The sequence below is a fragment of the Rhinatrema bivittatum genome, chromosome 13, assembly GCF_901001135.1.
Source record: "Rhinatrema bivittatum chromosome 13, aRhiBiv1.1, whole genome shotgun sequence".
NCBI lineage: Eukaryota > Metazoa > Chordata > Amphibia > Gymnophiona > Rhinatrematidae > Rhinatrema > Rhinatrema bivittatum.
The window spans coordinates 23,984,746-24,000,020 of record NC_042627.1 but is presented as its reverse complement, the minus strand read 5'-3'; the positions used below and the strand labels follow the sequence as shown (position 1 = coordinate 24,000,020).

Sequence of the window (15,275 nt, the reverse complement as noted above, 5' to 3'; positions counted from 1 at the left end):
TCCCTGTGTCCCTGGATAGAAATTACTTCATAGTTCACAACATTAAAGCTTCATGAATTTTTATAAACACAAACAAGACTTTCCATAAAACAACATGTACAAAATATGACATTTTCTCTTGCCAGAAAGTATGGAAAGTCTTACATAACTTAAAAGCTTAACAGCAATTTCATCTTTCCTGCTACAGAATACACATGCAAATATTCAAGGCCAATTATATCAGACAATAAGTCCTGTCCTGGCTGCTTCCAGCCTGCAAGTTGAGTCAGAAGAGCAATTAATTCATACCCTTCACAAAGGAGAGGCTTGTTTACCAAGCTGTATTCACAGAAAGCCAGGGAGGTATGAATTGTGTTACACTTGCAAGTATGCTATTTTCTGTTAAATTTGACTTCATTTGAATGTTTAGGTAGTTAGCAGCACCCTCTCTTGCTTTGTAAAATGGCTATCGATTGTATTTAAAAGACAAAAAAAAACCAAACCCTCTATTTTACTTGTGTTCAGATCAGACCAAAATATTTTCTTGAAATTATATAAATTATAAATATAAATCTTGAATTATGCTCATCATCTCCAGCAATATGCAAGGAGGCGGTAACAGAAAAAGCTTGTGAAATTATTTAGATTTATATTCCGCTTTTCGCACTTTTTTTTTCAGCGCTTCAAAGTGGATCACATTCAGGTACTGTAGATATTTCCCTATCCCCAGAGGGCTTACAATCTAAGGCCTGGATTTATCAAAATGCGATAAGTATTGCATGCGATAGCAAAAGGGGCGTGTTTTATGCTAATATACAGTTTATCGCAATTTGCGCTAATTACCTATGCGAAGAGCTAAGTTAGCGCAAATTGCGATAACATTTTCAGACTTTGTGATAAGTGCCATACCTGTTGTATTTCCTGCATACAACCACTGGGGGACCACTGTTAATGGTCTTCACGGAGAGAGTGGTGGATGCCTGGAATGCCCTTCCGGAGGAAGTGGTGAAGTCCAAAACTGTGAAGCACTTCAAAGGGGCGTGGGATAAACATTGTGGATCCATCAGGTCCAGAGGACACGTATAAAAGAGCAGGTAGCAAAACACTGCACGGAGCGGCAGTAGCCACAGAGGCAATCATGGAGCGGGATGCCAGTGGCCAGTGGTAGATGTTCCACCTTCACGGAGCGGAAAGTTGGAGGGCTGTCATCTCCCAATTAAATTAAAAAAAAAACAAAACGGGGATGGGATCCATCAGGTCTAGAGGACACATATAAAGAGCAGGTAGTAAAACACTGCACGGAGCGGGATGCCAGTGGTAGGTGTCCACCTTCACGGAGCGGAAGGATGAAGGGCAGCCATCTCCCAATTAAAAAAAAAACAAAAAAAGAAAAAAACAGGGATGGGTTCATGGGCTATAGGTATTACCAATTATTAGGCTTTTCAATATTTGATGATAGTTAATGTGACTTTCAAGGCATACTTCACTTTCAATGCATATCCAGCATAGCTCCCTGCTTCAACGACAGGGGAGAAGAAAAACTAATACTTCACACATATCCAGCATTGCCCTCTGCTTCATGGCAGAGAGCTATGCTGCCGCTTACCCAACTAATCAAACTTAATATTTCACTTGGAAGCAGCTCCATCACTGCTCTCTACATTAATAGTGGGGGTGAAAGGGAATTAGAACATAAGGTTACTAAGAGCCAAGAGAAACAGATAAGTATGAGAAAAAATAAGTGTGAAGCTTGCTGGGCAGACTGGATGGACCAATTGGTCTTCTTCTGCCGTCATTTCTATGTTTCTATGAGAGTGAGAGAGAGAGATCGAGAGAGAGACTAGCCATAATGTCCTCTCCCTAGATAGGTATTGGAATCCCTATGGGAGGCCCACCTAGTAACTCGAGGTGAGGTTTAGGTATTAGTGTAGGGGGTTAGGGGCCACTTTGACATTCAACGTGAGATGTACGAACAGAACAGTGGTCTCTCGTGAAGATTTGATGACCTTCGAAGTGAGGAAACTCACCCAAAGATGATATTTGATGGACACTCTACCTGGGTAACATCAAGCTAGGTGGAGAGAACATTGCACAAATCTCATCTTTGGGTGAGTTTCCTCACTCCGAAGGTCATCAAATCTTCACGAGAGACCACTGTTCTGTTCATACGTCTCATGTTGAATGTCAAAGTGGACCCCTAACTCTCTACACTAATACCTAAACCTCACCTAGACTTACTATGTGGGCCTCCCATAGGGATACCTATACCTATCTAGGGAGAGGACATTATGGCTAGGTGATCTTAGTCTCTCTCTCTCTCTCCCCCAGATGACTCGGCTGGTGCTACAGGAGCTTCAAACCTACTAAAACAGGCCTTTCAGGAAACCGCGAAATGCGCTAACACCTTACTGCCCCGTAACGCAAGCTATCGCACGGCTTAACGCTACTGAAAAAGGCGTAGTTAAAAGCGGTGTTAAGTCTGTGCGACAGCACTTTGTAGACTGGCTAACCCAGCCCGCTCCCCGCCCCTAACTCCTCCTCTTTTTCGGATTTGCATCGCACCATATGATATGGGTGCATTCGCATGCGTTAACGGGGCTTTTCACAATAAGGCCTTACTGCATTTTGATAATTAACCCCCTAAGTTTGTACCTGAGGCAATGAAGGGTAAACTGACATGCCCAAGGTCACAAGGAGCGACAGTATTTGTACCACAAATTACGATGAACTGACTTTCCTTGCTGATTTGAAACTCCACATCCCCCCCCCCTGTCATGCCATCTACCTAAGATCCTTGAACCTATTTTAATATTATTATGAATAATATTTGGGTCGACATACAGAAGTCTTCACACATTTTTCACATTCTGCTGTCTAAACAATACAAATCAAAAAGTAGTTTTTTTCCCCCACTCATCTACATATTATACTCTAGACTTTCATTGTTAAAGAACAATTACAGAAATATTCCAAAAGTAATAAAGAATAAAAAAAAAATATATCGACTGCATAAGTCTTCACCCTTGATAATATTTGGTGGAAATCACTTCTGCAGTAAAAGCACTTTGCACAGCAGAATGCTGCGGTCTTCGCTCATTCTTCTTGGGATAATTACTCAACTCTTTCGAGTTGGCTGGCGATCGTCTGTGGACTACAGTCTTCAAATCTTGCCACAGATTTCCTACTGAGTTCAGGTCTGGGATTTGACTGGCCCACTCAAAAGGCATTCACCTTCTTGTTGAGCCACGCTGTAGCTGTTTTCCCTTTGTGCTTCGGATCACTGCTCCAATGAAAGGAGATTCTTCTCTCCAGACCCAGGGTCTGTAGAAGACTAAATATGTTTTCCTCCAGTATCTGCCTGTACTATGTACCATCCACCTTTCCCTCAATCTTATGACAGTGCAGCCATCATCGTGCTTGAAACGTAGCGATGATGTCAACAGGACGACATGCTTTGGGTTTTATGCCACACATCGCTTAGCACAGAGACCAAAAGGTTCCACTTTGGTCTTGGAGCACAACGCCTTCTCCCACTTGCATAAAGCGTCCTCTGTTTCTTTGAAAATGCTATGTGGCACATCATAGGGCTTTGCTTCAGCAGCGGCTTCCAACTCATCCACATGGGCCCATGTTTGTGGAGTAATCCTGAAATTGTGGATCATTTTCCCCAGACTCGGCAAGAGATCTCTATGGTTCTTTTAAAGTAATCTTAGGTCTCACGTTCTCAGTGAGACCTTCCGCAGCAGTTTCTTTAACCTACTGCTATTGACGTTGGAGGGACAGCCCGACTGCGGCAGTCTCCAGGAGCTGTCAAAATTGTTCCCATGTTATAATGAAGGACCGGAAAGAGCCCCAAGGGACATTCAAACACACTGAAATTCTCTTAGCTATCCACCAATCTATAGTCAAATAATGCAATTGCAGAGTACTTTTAGCAGCTCTTTGCTCGGTATGTTTTGATCTTTGCTTCAAATTCACTTTATACATGAGAAACAGTTTGACTCTTCAACCAGGATTATTTGAATCAGCTCAAATACTGAGACTGGACATAAGTAGGTCTTATTTAACTTATGGGCCTCGTTAACAATTTTTCGAAATGGTGCTAATTTGGGTTTGCTATGATAATGTGGGTGGAGGCTTATGCAATCAAGACTATCATGTTTCATTAATTACTTTTGGAATATTGTTCTTTCACAGTGAAAATGTAAATTATGTTGTATAGATCAGTCAAACTCACTCCTATTTTGAATGCATTTTGATTTGTATTTTTTTTAGACAAGAGAATGTGAAAAACGTACAAGGGTGTGAAGACTTTTACAAGGCAGGATAGTTTATTTGAAACTACATTAAAAAAAAAAAAAAAAAAGGCGTATCAGATGACAGGTTTAGGGCTGTATTTTAGACACTGATAAACATACCACTACACAGAATGATAGACAGCAGACAGAACGATATATAATCAAATAGATTTTGCAGTCTTGCAGCACAGATCTGTCAGAAAATATGAGAAAATATTTTGTTTAAAACTACAGTAATGGCCTGGCTCTTTTTATTGTCATCTTTAGTAGGAAATATGCATTTATATTATCCAGAACACAATCTATATGTTAAGATTTACCAAAGTAAAGGCATTATAACAATCAAGAAATTGTTAAATATGCCCAGTCTTGAAATTGTTTAATCAATTAAAAGAAAAATGTGTTCTTCCCTGGAATGGCATTAATTTCAAGCAGTCTTATTGTTTTGCAGATATTGTCTCACAGGGGTGCAGTACTGACTTTAAGTAAAATGTGTTATATCTGAGATTTAATTCATCCAATTCTTCTCCTACAGTTTTCTTGCAAGTGAAGTACCATCAATTTTTCAAAATGCTCTTTCAGCATTACTAGTTATCAATAGCATGTCATCTGACGACTGTAGATTTTATTTCCTTCTGGCTCTCTTTAATCCCTTCAAAACGTTTTAAGTTTCTGAGGTTGATCAATGGTGGTTCCAGTGTCAAAACGTAATGGAAAACAGGCGTCCATGATGTGTTCCTTTACATGAATTGTTCTGAAAGATATCAATTTGCTAATATTTTTCTAGATTACATAAGATTTTAAACTGCCGAGCCCTCTGAGCTGTGGGAGGAGGGTCATCGTCCTCTGATACCAGGGCTGATTCCTGCTCCACAATTGGAGGTCTGTTGGAGAAAAAAGTTGAAGGAGAACAGACAGGATCCTGCATCTCCAAACCCAAGCTTATGCCAGAAGCTGCGACACTGGAAGAGCCCTTATTATTGGAGGAAGCAGTTGGAGCAATTCATTGGATGTTGCTGGGATGGAATGTGCAAAGCCGCCTGTAGAATTGGAGATTAAAGGAGCCAATTAGACATAGAATATTTGGAAGCTGTAGATGAATTCTGTGGGACTGTGTGGAAGAGTCCTTGAAAGAATGCACTGAAGATAGAGCAGAGGTGGAGCACCTCTTGGGACTTGACTGCATCATGCAATGAGAAACGTTTCCAGAGCGCATCGATGATGCATGTGGTGTGTAGGAGGTAGCTTTGGATCCATCCTGCATCGGGTGCACCAGTTGGAGAGGCAGAGTGCAACTGTGGCCTCTGCTGAAGTGGCGGTGCATCGATGCACCATGCGTCAAGGAGCCAGACTTCTTTTGTGCCAGTGGCACTAATGCTCCATGCATCAGTGGTGCTGATGCACCTTGATACTTTAGCTTCTCTGGCACATGGGCAGGCTCCTCCAAATGGTGCTGCTTAGGCTTCACTACATGGCAGCCATTTTCACTTGACCCTGTGGCTTTTGTCTGTGCAGATAGGGAGAGTCTTATAGAAATTATGGCTCAACCTTATACCCAATGAGGCAGAAGAATCTGCACTCCAAGATGAAGATTTACCGCAGTTTCTTATAGAATGGACTGCTGAGATCCTGGAAACATCTAATCGCAAGCGTGGCTACTTGTTTAGTCGTGGTTGGGCCCTAAGCAATAGTAGCACAGTTCGTGTGCATCAGTTGTGGACATAACCTTATCGCACATGCAGCTTTTGAAGCCACTGACTATCCTTTTTCTTTATCTATATGACTCAGAAGGCAGGCAGAGGAGAAGTTGTTCCAGAAGGATCTATCTTCTAACCTTTTTCGATGTTCTCAGTTTTTGTTTTGTTTTGTTTTTTTAAGTAGCAATGAAAAGTGCTGTTATGAATGCTGCTGAGGCAGCAAAGTAACAGAGGAAAAAATATCAAATGTAAAAGTTTTTTGAAGAAATATTTGAGGAGATACGATGTACACATCAGTGCTTTAGCTTGGATAAAAAGACTGAGGAGCTCAAAGCTCTACTATCTTGGAGAGCAGAGTCTGTTCGGTGTAACCTATATTTAATGGCCAATTCAGCCTGTTTATCAACAAAAAAACCTCAAATATGACTATTTTGACAATGGAATGAACCACTTAAGGAGAAAGAATGCGTTTTGCACTCTTTCATGTGAGCAGAAGAAAACAAAAGAGACTTGTGCTACACCATCCACACATATTCAGAAAAACTCCTTGGGTTTTCTGAGCTCCGAGAACACTTTTCCACCTCAGAGCTGTCAGCTGTTGTCACCTGCTTTTGTGGCAGATTGCTATCCTGCTTGGCCAACGGAATATATAAAGCCAACCAGTTGTCAGATAACAGAAGTTTTTCTGGACAATGGAACTCAGACTGAAGCCCTTTTGTGTTTGGATAATGGGTGTTTTGGGGAGACAGGAATGTCAGATATAAGGTGCTCTATTGTACTCTAACTCCCATTTTAATAGTATCCTTTGAAGATATCTCAAATGTGAGTCATGCAAATCAGCTTTCTACCAAGATTTAGTTTAAAATAAACTACTTTCCCTACATCCAATGCTGCCAATTGAATGCCATAAGATTTTGTTCTAGCCTTGTTTTTCTCCAAACCTTTTCATAGCATACCATATTACACAGGTATGGCACAGGACAAAATCAGGCCATTTCACACATTTGTACAGATTTGTTTTGCAGCTATGAGTATACCCCCCCCCCCCCCATCAAGAATTGTTTTCCAACTTTTATTTATGTTAAGCACAAAGAACTGCAAACTTTGCAATAGGCATGAAAAGATAACATGGACAGGGAAAGAAAAAAAAAAGCATCCCCCACATCAAGATGATATCTGCTATTAATTGCCAAGCTCCACCCAAATACATTTTGCAGGATAAGAAAGAGACCACACAGGAGTTAACCACCACGAAAGGAAGTGTGTTCCATGAAGTTACTAGGTTGATTGAAAGCCAGAGTTGCCAACGTTTAGCATTTACTGACAAGGTGAAAACTAGTTCCTGGGCACTACCAGATTTTGGGATGTTGAAGGTCTTGAATGAGGGTAGGAGAGAGAGAAATATCTTCAGATGTCACAGAAGCCTGCAGAGTCAGCTACTTTCACTCAAGATGCATCACTTCCAGTTCCTGCTTAACATCAGGAACCAAACAGAGGTGCAAAATTACAGGCAGGTCCGTTTTTATGAGCCTGGCAACCCTTTTGGCAAGACTGCATACCTCATTCACCTCTAGGCTTACGTGGAAAATGACAACCTGAGGGTCAATTTCACCCACCTGTCACTATTTTTAAATGTGGCTCAGAATATCAGTGTACCAAGAATCTCTTGGGAGTGAGGTTTGTCTGGTGACTTAATGGTAAGTCCTGTGCACTGCCATTCAAAAAGGACCTGGGTTTGATTCACAGGCTAGAGTTCTGTTCCATAAGCCAGCCAGGAATGCTAGAGAGATGGTATTTTCACAGCGTCATGAAGGAGGGAAGCTCCAGCTATTGCACAATGACAAAACCTGGCAAACTAGCACAGGACCCGTGTTACTGCATACTGGAGGTGGCTCCTGGCCAAGCGCTGTTGCTGTAATGGTTAGGGTGAACGAGTAGAGAGGGAATATAAAATTGTGGGGAAAAAAATAAAAACTTAGGTAGTTGTGAATGAAATTTGGAGGCTGGTTCCAATTGCACTGGAAATCCAAAAGGAGCAGATGAATACTACCAGGCCAAAGGCAGGCCATCTTATCTGGCCCAGTATTCTGCAAAACCACACCCAGTTCTTTCCATGCACCGGGGCAGATCTTACATGTGGCAATTTCTACGCTTAAGAATTCTGGAAGTTAGGAACTGAAAGCAGGTACCAAATTTAGCAGTAGCCTGAGGCAATCGTTTCTGGGATCAGGTCTCCAATTTTGAGGTGGCTGGTTTCTCCTCTCCTTCTTCCACTGACACAGCTCTCCACCAAAATTCTCCCTGCTGGCAGTTACCCGTTACCCCTGCAAGATATCTGTACCTAAACTTCCTTATTTCACCGACAAGCAGTGTGAGCAAAGACCAGTGTTCAGCACTCCTTGCTGACCCTATGTGCTGGGTCCACTCCCACCTCTGCTGTCCTGGGTCCTGATCCAGCCCTGCCTAGAAAAAAAAAACCAGATGCTTCCTCTTGTTGCCTATACCTAGAAACCTGATCTCAATCCAGTCCTGGAAGATGATGTGCAACTGTCTGGGAAAGACTTGGATAAAACAACCATGTTACTTCGCATGGCAGAGTGGTGTTTTGCAAAAAAAAAAAAAATAAATAAATCCCCAACATTTAATATTCTTCCAAAAACACCATTTGAGATTTTGTTTTTAATTAGTACTTTAGTCACACTTGGTAAATTTAATTATTTACGTCACCATTTTCTTCTTTGTGGATTATAAATCTTTTGGATCCATTTGTCATATATCCAAAAAAGATATGCGATACAAGTTCAATCCTTATTAAGAACATGATTTGATTATGCACTTATACCTATAGATACAGAAACTATTTATACTTTAAGAGAGACATATGTAAAAACTGTGCTGATCTCATGTTTTTAAGCTACCGATGCAAGAAAAAGGTGAGACATTAGCATGTCAATAACAAGTTGAGCCACTCAATGCAGGATCTCAAGTAAAAATATAATACAGATCAAAGGAGGTTTAACATGGCCAAATCCACAGCTGCTTTGATATTTTTTTTCCCTATTTAAGCACCCAGTCACCTGCAATATTACGTACTTTCATGTAAAACTCTTAAGTATTTAAATGGACAAAGCATCCAAATGTCAGATGCCTTCTTCATAATGAAGCCTTTGTAGACTTAAAAAGCATAAAACAGACATCTGCAATACAAAGAAATTCATATCACTTCTATTTCTATGCCAGAAATAGAAATTATTTCCATGTCCACACATCTAGACTTGGGATCCATCCACAAAAGCAAATCTCATTAATTAGCTAAAATGTACTCCAATAAATCACAAAATTCTCTGGACTTAAAATACTTCACACACTGTTCTCTTTACCCATTACATCTTAAATTTATTAAAAGTCAAAAATACATCCATCAGCACTGTAATCCTATATGTTGGATCAGCATTTACAGCTCTGTACAGTAAGTTTTCCATAGGTTTGTAATTCCTAATGAGGCAAGGGATAACCTATCCTTTTTTTCAAATCAGCTCCTGTTTTGCTTACTATTCCTATAATTTTCAGATATTTGCTTGAGTCTCTTCAATTTTCAGCCACACTATAGCGAAAAGGTTTTCAAAATGCCCAACATTCAAACTCCCGTGACCTCTTCACACCAAATTAGTTCATGCGCTGCTTTTCACTGGTTTTCTGCAGGAACTCCCATTCTGAGGGAACCACAATGCTTTTGAGTGGGGAGAAAGGGGCAAAGGAGTATGCATTCAGAAAAGTCATTTTATATAATTTATCCTTTGAAGTATAGCTAGTAAAGCAAATTGCATATTATTTACCATTGATATACTTTACAAATAAGAACAGCGTTCAAATAACTGTAGTTGTTTTCTAAGTGTATATTGACTTGCCAAGTAATATCACCACAACAGGACATTTAGAAACTGGTTATGTCAGGCTGGCCTAGTGATTCAACAGCAAGTGCTGTGCTCGATTCCCAGGTCTAGCTTTCACTCCCTTGGGGGGGTCAGCGCTGCAGAGGGCATTCACAGCCCCCGAGGAGAGGGAGTCCCAACCACTGCTTAATGGTGACACCTACTGGCTGGAACTAGGGTGCATGCATGCTGGTTTCCAGAGGGAATGAATGCCAGTACATGGTTCCCTGTCAAGGGCTGTCACTGCCATGGCTGGCCTAGAGAAAGGTATAAAAATATGTAAAGCATCCTAAAGGTTGCTAGATGGCTCTGAAGGGAAAAAAAAAAAAAGTCTTCCCATTCCCCCAAGGCTAGAAATAGAAACATGAAAAATGTTAAAACATTTCCAATGTTTCCACTTCTAGCCTTGCAGGGAAAAAAAAAATCCCTGAATTTCTCTTTTGTTTTTTCAGGCCTTTATGTCTGGTAGTTTTCCACTTCTAACAATAAAAAAAAAATGTTTTTCTTCCCAAACTGTGCTGGTCCCCCCCCCCCCCCCAACCTTCATATCTCTCTTGGAAATGAAGGCTCGTGGTGAGATTGCCCAATATAAGCTAGGCTAGCTGTTTTAGCTGGAATCCAAAAACGGCAGGGGGAAATTGTCAGACCAATATAAAAAAATAAAAGTAACTGGGACATTTTGGTGGTAGATTAACATACAGAACACAAAATTCCTGCAATAATATTCTTTCCCTCAACTCTGGTTCTTAATTAAAATATAGCTTTAAGTACTTCATATATTCTGAATGTTACCAAACTGTCTAAATAATCTTTGGATGAACTGAACATACACACTAAACTGCAAGCAAAACTATCATAAGAGAATGCGATTTTATAACAGAGAGGTCACTAAGAACATAAGAACTGTCATACTGGATCAGACCAAGGGTTTTCCAACAGTTGTCAACGCAGGTCACAAGTAGGTGGCAAGATCCCAAAAAGTAAAAAGATCTCATGCTTCTATCACACAGTGATAAGTAGGGGCTATTCCCAAAGTCTATTTGGTTAATAACAGTTAATGGGACTTCTCGTCCAGGAGCTTGTCCAAAGCTTCTTTAAGCCCAACTATGCTAACTGCCTTAACCATATCCTCCAGCAATGAATTCCAGAGCTTGTGTGTGCATGAATGAAAAATAATTTTGATTTCTTTTGAATGTGCTATTAATTTCATGTAGTGTTCCCTAGTCTTTGTATTTTTTTTTTTGTTGAAAGAGTAAACAGATTTATATTTACCCATTCTATTCCATTCATGATTTTGTAGACCTTTATCATTTCCCCCACCTCACCTCCATGCTGAACAACTCTAACCTCTTTAGCCTTTCCTCACAGGAGAGCCATTCCATCCCCTTTATCATTTTAGTCACCCTTCCAATGCAACTTTAGCTTCCATACAGGTGGCAAAAATTCCTGGAACAAAATACATAAAAAAGAAAAACAAGGCAATTGCAGATGTAAACAAGCTTGTTTACAATCTGCACTTTGTATATGCTTTTGTTAAATGACCAAATACTTTTGAAATACATGCCAAGTGTTTTAGAATAAAGTTTGTCCAGGTATAATTAAGATAGACTGGAATTTTAACAACACAATCAGAGCTCAACCCAATTTTTTTTTCAGACTAAATTCTGAAAAGCCTTACCCCCTAGATTAGGCAATTACTGAAGCTTTTGCTTCTAGGTTTTGCTGTTTGAAAGAACTAGCAGAAAAAAAAGAGAAGTTAAAATACACTGTACTTCCACTGTAACTAGTGGAAGAATATTAGGTGGAGAAACCCCCCCCCCCCAGTAACTACAAGGTTTTAAAATAAAGAAATGGCAGCTCCTATTAACTCCCACCTTTTTTCTGTCAGCACACAATCTTGCAATTGTCTACCCTCTTTGCTGATCTGCAGTTATTCTGTTCATCCTTTTTTTTCCGACCTCGCCGTGTTTAAAGTTCCACACGACCCTCAACCACCTTATTTTTTTTTTTTAAGGATGCCACTAAAATATTTCCAGTGATTTCTGGGGGGGGGGAAGAGAGGGAGGTAGGCTATACACTTCCTGCTCTCTGAGAATTGTTTCATCTTTGTTTATTTCGCTTCTGTTTACCTGTCCTGCGTGTTTATCATCCTCGGTGTTCCTGCACAGTTGTATCACTCTTTGTTACCGAAAGATGGGGAAAGGGCTCTCCGTCCCGCACCGAGCGTTGCAACCTGGAAACAAGTCTCCTCAGCACCGAGCAGCGCTGGAGCATCCGGGGAACTGCCGCGAACTCACGGCCCCGGGCCACGCTCGCTTTTCCGGCCCCTCTCGTTTATTGCACCTCCCTTTAACCTGCGAGCAAGGAATGGCCCCCGGTCGAACCGCTTGCTTCTCAGCTCGCTCGGGTCTTGTTTTGATCGCAGGCCGCACAACAGCCCTCCCTCCGCCAGAGGCTCCTCGCAGCGTGACCCAGCGCCTGCAGCTTCAGAAACCTACAGCGCCGCTCGCTCCAGAATCTTCCCCTCATCTGCATAACCCCGCCCCCTCTCCTTGTTACGAAAAAAGGGGAACCTCCGAAGGCGGAACGAGTCGAGCGTCCCCACCCCATGCGTTTCAAGCCTCGTTCTGAACGAAGTTCACGGCTGCCAGAGACTGCTAGGAACCACCATGACTGTTGCCTGCTGACGTTTGCGTTTCAAACCTCCCTTTGGTCGTGTCCTTACAATTAAAGGAGCTACGAGGCAGTGGCCCAGTACCACCTCTTTACGAGCGCAGGAGACTGGGAACGCGCTCGCATTATAACCAGATAGTCGCCAATGTTAGCGTTCTCTGTTGCAGGAGGGAGGATTACGTTGACGCTGGCCTGTGGAAGCCTGTGGAATATTAGTAGCATTTAGCTAGCTAGAAATACTCCGATTTCTGTAGGATCAGAGCATGTTATATATATGTTTTGTATTAATAAGATTACTGCAGTAATTATCAGACAAAACAGATGTGATTTTAATGTTGAACTTTAGTGCTTCCTATTAAGGACAGATGTGATACCTTCGCATATAAGAATCCCAACTCTAACCGCCAAAATTACAGAGTACTTCTGACCCTAAACATTGGCGAACTTCATACAACCAATAGTTTTGATGGACAGGTGAAGAAAAAAAATGTGTTAATTAAATGCTGTGATTTAGATTCTGTGGCAGTTAATCTGTAAGAGATAATACATAGAGACTTGTGAGAACCTGTTTGTTATATACAGTGGAAACTGGGTTAGGTAAAGCTGGATCCTCTGCATTTGGCATTAAACGATGGCAGCTCTAATTTTAACTACTGACCCTGTAATTTTATATAATCTATGAGATCTATAAAGGATGTCCAGGGTTATATTGGCTTCCTGGTTCAGCTGGTAAACCACAGTATTTTCCACTCTTAGAAGTCCTTGAGGACAGATCTTAATTGGGAAGCAAAATTAGTGGCAATTAAGGTTCTGTTTTGAAATGAAGGGCAAGTTGATAGTGCAGCAGCATATACTGTATGGCTGCCTATATTTACTGCACAAAAACCTGCTATGTAGGGGATGTTCCTATTCTAGAAGAGAGATAGGAATATAGACTGTGATGACAGATAAGGATTAGAAGGTCCATCTGGTCTATTAAATTCTGCACCATCCATAGACCAGTCTCTACCTTTCCCTTCTTTGCAATTAAGGATTCCTTGTGCTTAACCCATACTTCAAATATGTTACTGTTTATAACAGGGTGACAGATTTGTTGCATTAGGCAGGACTATTCTTTTTGTTTTTAAAAAGTCCTATAACCTGCTTCTACATAAGACTAGGATACAAAATTGTCCTACTTTTCCGGCTGACCATATACAACAAAAAAGAGAACTTTGAGTGAGTGAATTTCATGCTTGAAACTTGAGCAGATCTAATATTTTGAACAGGATGAAAATGGTATAGGGCATCATCCTCTTACTATCCCCCCCCCCCCCCCCCCTCACTCTCCTCCTTTATGTTTAGTGTTGTCACTTCACACCAAGTTCTGATTTTAAGGACAGCAATAAAAAGTAAAAGCAGGAGTAGATCAGCCTATTTAGTTGACTTGAGGTGAGGCAGCAAACCTCCTTCTCCTTTTTCATCATTGCAGGTTCCTCTCCCCCTCGCTGCTCCCATTTCTCGCTATCTCGCCCCGCCTCAAATTCTTATTCATCCTTCTCCCTCAGGTATATCTCTATCTCTCCCTATCCAGTTCCTCTCTGTCTCTTGCCTTGCACCCCTGTTCCTCTTCAATTCCGCCCCCCCCCCCCCAGCTCAGGTTTCTCTTTATCTCTCTCCTCCCCATCTCCACTTTCCTTTGATTCCTTTCTGTTAACCCCATCCCAGTTTCCCCTCCATCTCTACCTTTTCTCCTTCAGGTTTTTCAGTTTCTTGGGGCACAGATGGGCAGAATGTAGAAGACAGGGAGGTGCTTGATTGGCAGAATTGCCCTGAGAGAGAGGATTTTCAAGTATAGAACTACACACAGGACTGAAATGTGTGCTAACCAAAGAAACGTGATGGAAATACCAAAACATTTGACCAGATATCGCATCTTCCTGGGAGCATTACTCTTGTGTTTGTTCTGGCATGAACTTATGATGGAAAATGAGGGGTAGATAATAGAGACAAAATTGGTTGAATTGGTATGAGGACTCTTAAACATTTAACTCTGTCCACAGTGTATTATAAATGTTTATTGTTAATACACAAAGTAAAGATAAAAAGAAGCAGATGGTTATTTATTACAGAGTAGTGGTAGAGCAGCAGAGTGAGGACACTGTGAACACATGCTTCTTATCCTGTCAGTTGCTATTCCTTCAAGGTGTATCTTTCTGACTTTCCTTTATTGTATTATATTTAAGCAAACATTCTACAATATTCCAATAAATTATGGATCACAGTAAATAACATAAGAACATAAGAAATTGCCATGCTGGGTCAGACCAAGGATCCATCAAGCCCAGCATCCTGTTTCCAACAGAGGCCAAACCAGGCTACAAGAACCTGGCAATTACCCAAACACCAAGAAGATCCCATGCTACTGATGCCAGTACTTGCAGAGGCCATTCCCTTAACTTGATTAATAGCCATTCTGCTCCAAGCTGAACAGCCCTAACCTCTGGCTTTCCCTCATAAGGGAGCTGTTCCATTCCCTTTATCATTTTGTTGCCCTTCTCTATTGCGATCTATCGCAACTATATCTTTTTGAGATGCGGCGACCAGAATTGTACACAGTATTCAAGGTGCAGTCTCACCATGGAGCGATACAGAGGCATTATGACATTTTCCGTTTTATTAACCATTCCCTTCCTAATAATTCCTAGCATTCTGTT

The 15,275-nt window shown here is 41.2% G+C and overlaps 1 protein-coding gene across 1 annotated transcript in view; it reads right to left on the bottom strand.

Annotated features, from left to right (window-relative positions):
* Nucleotides 1-15,275, bottom strand: part of OAZ2 (ornithine decarboxylase antizyme 2) — an 87,564-nt gene that overhangs the window by 52,775 nt on the left and 19,514 nt on the right. The gene's annotated exons all lie outside the window — the stretch shown is intronic.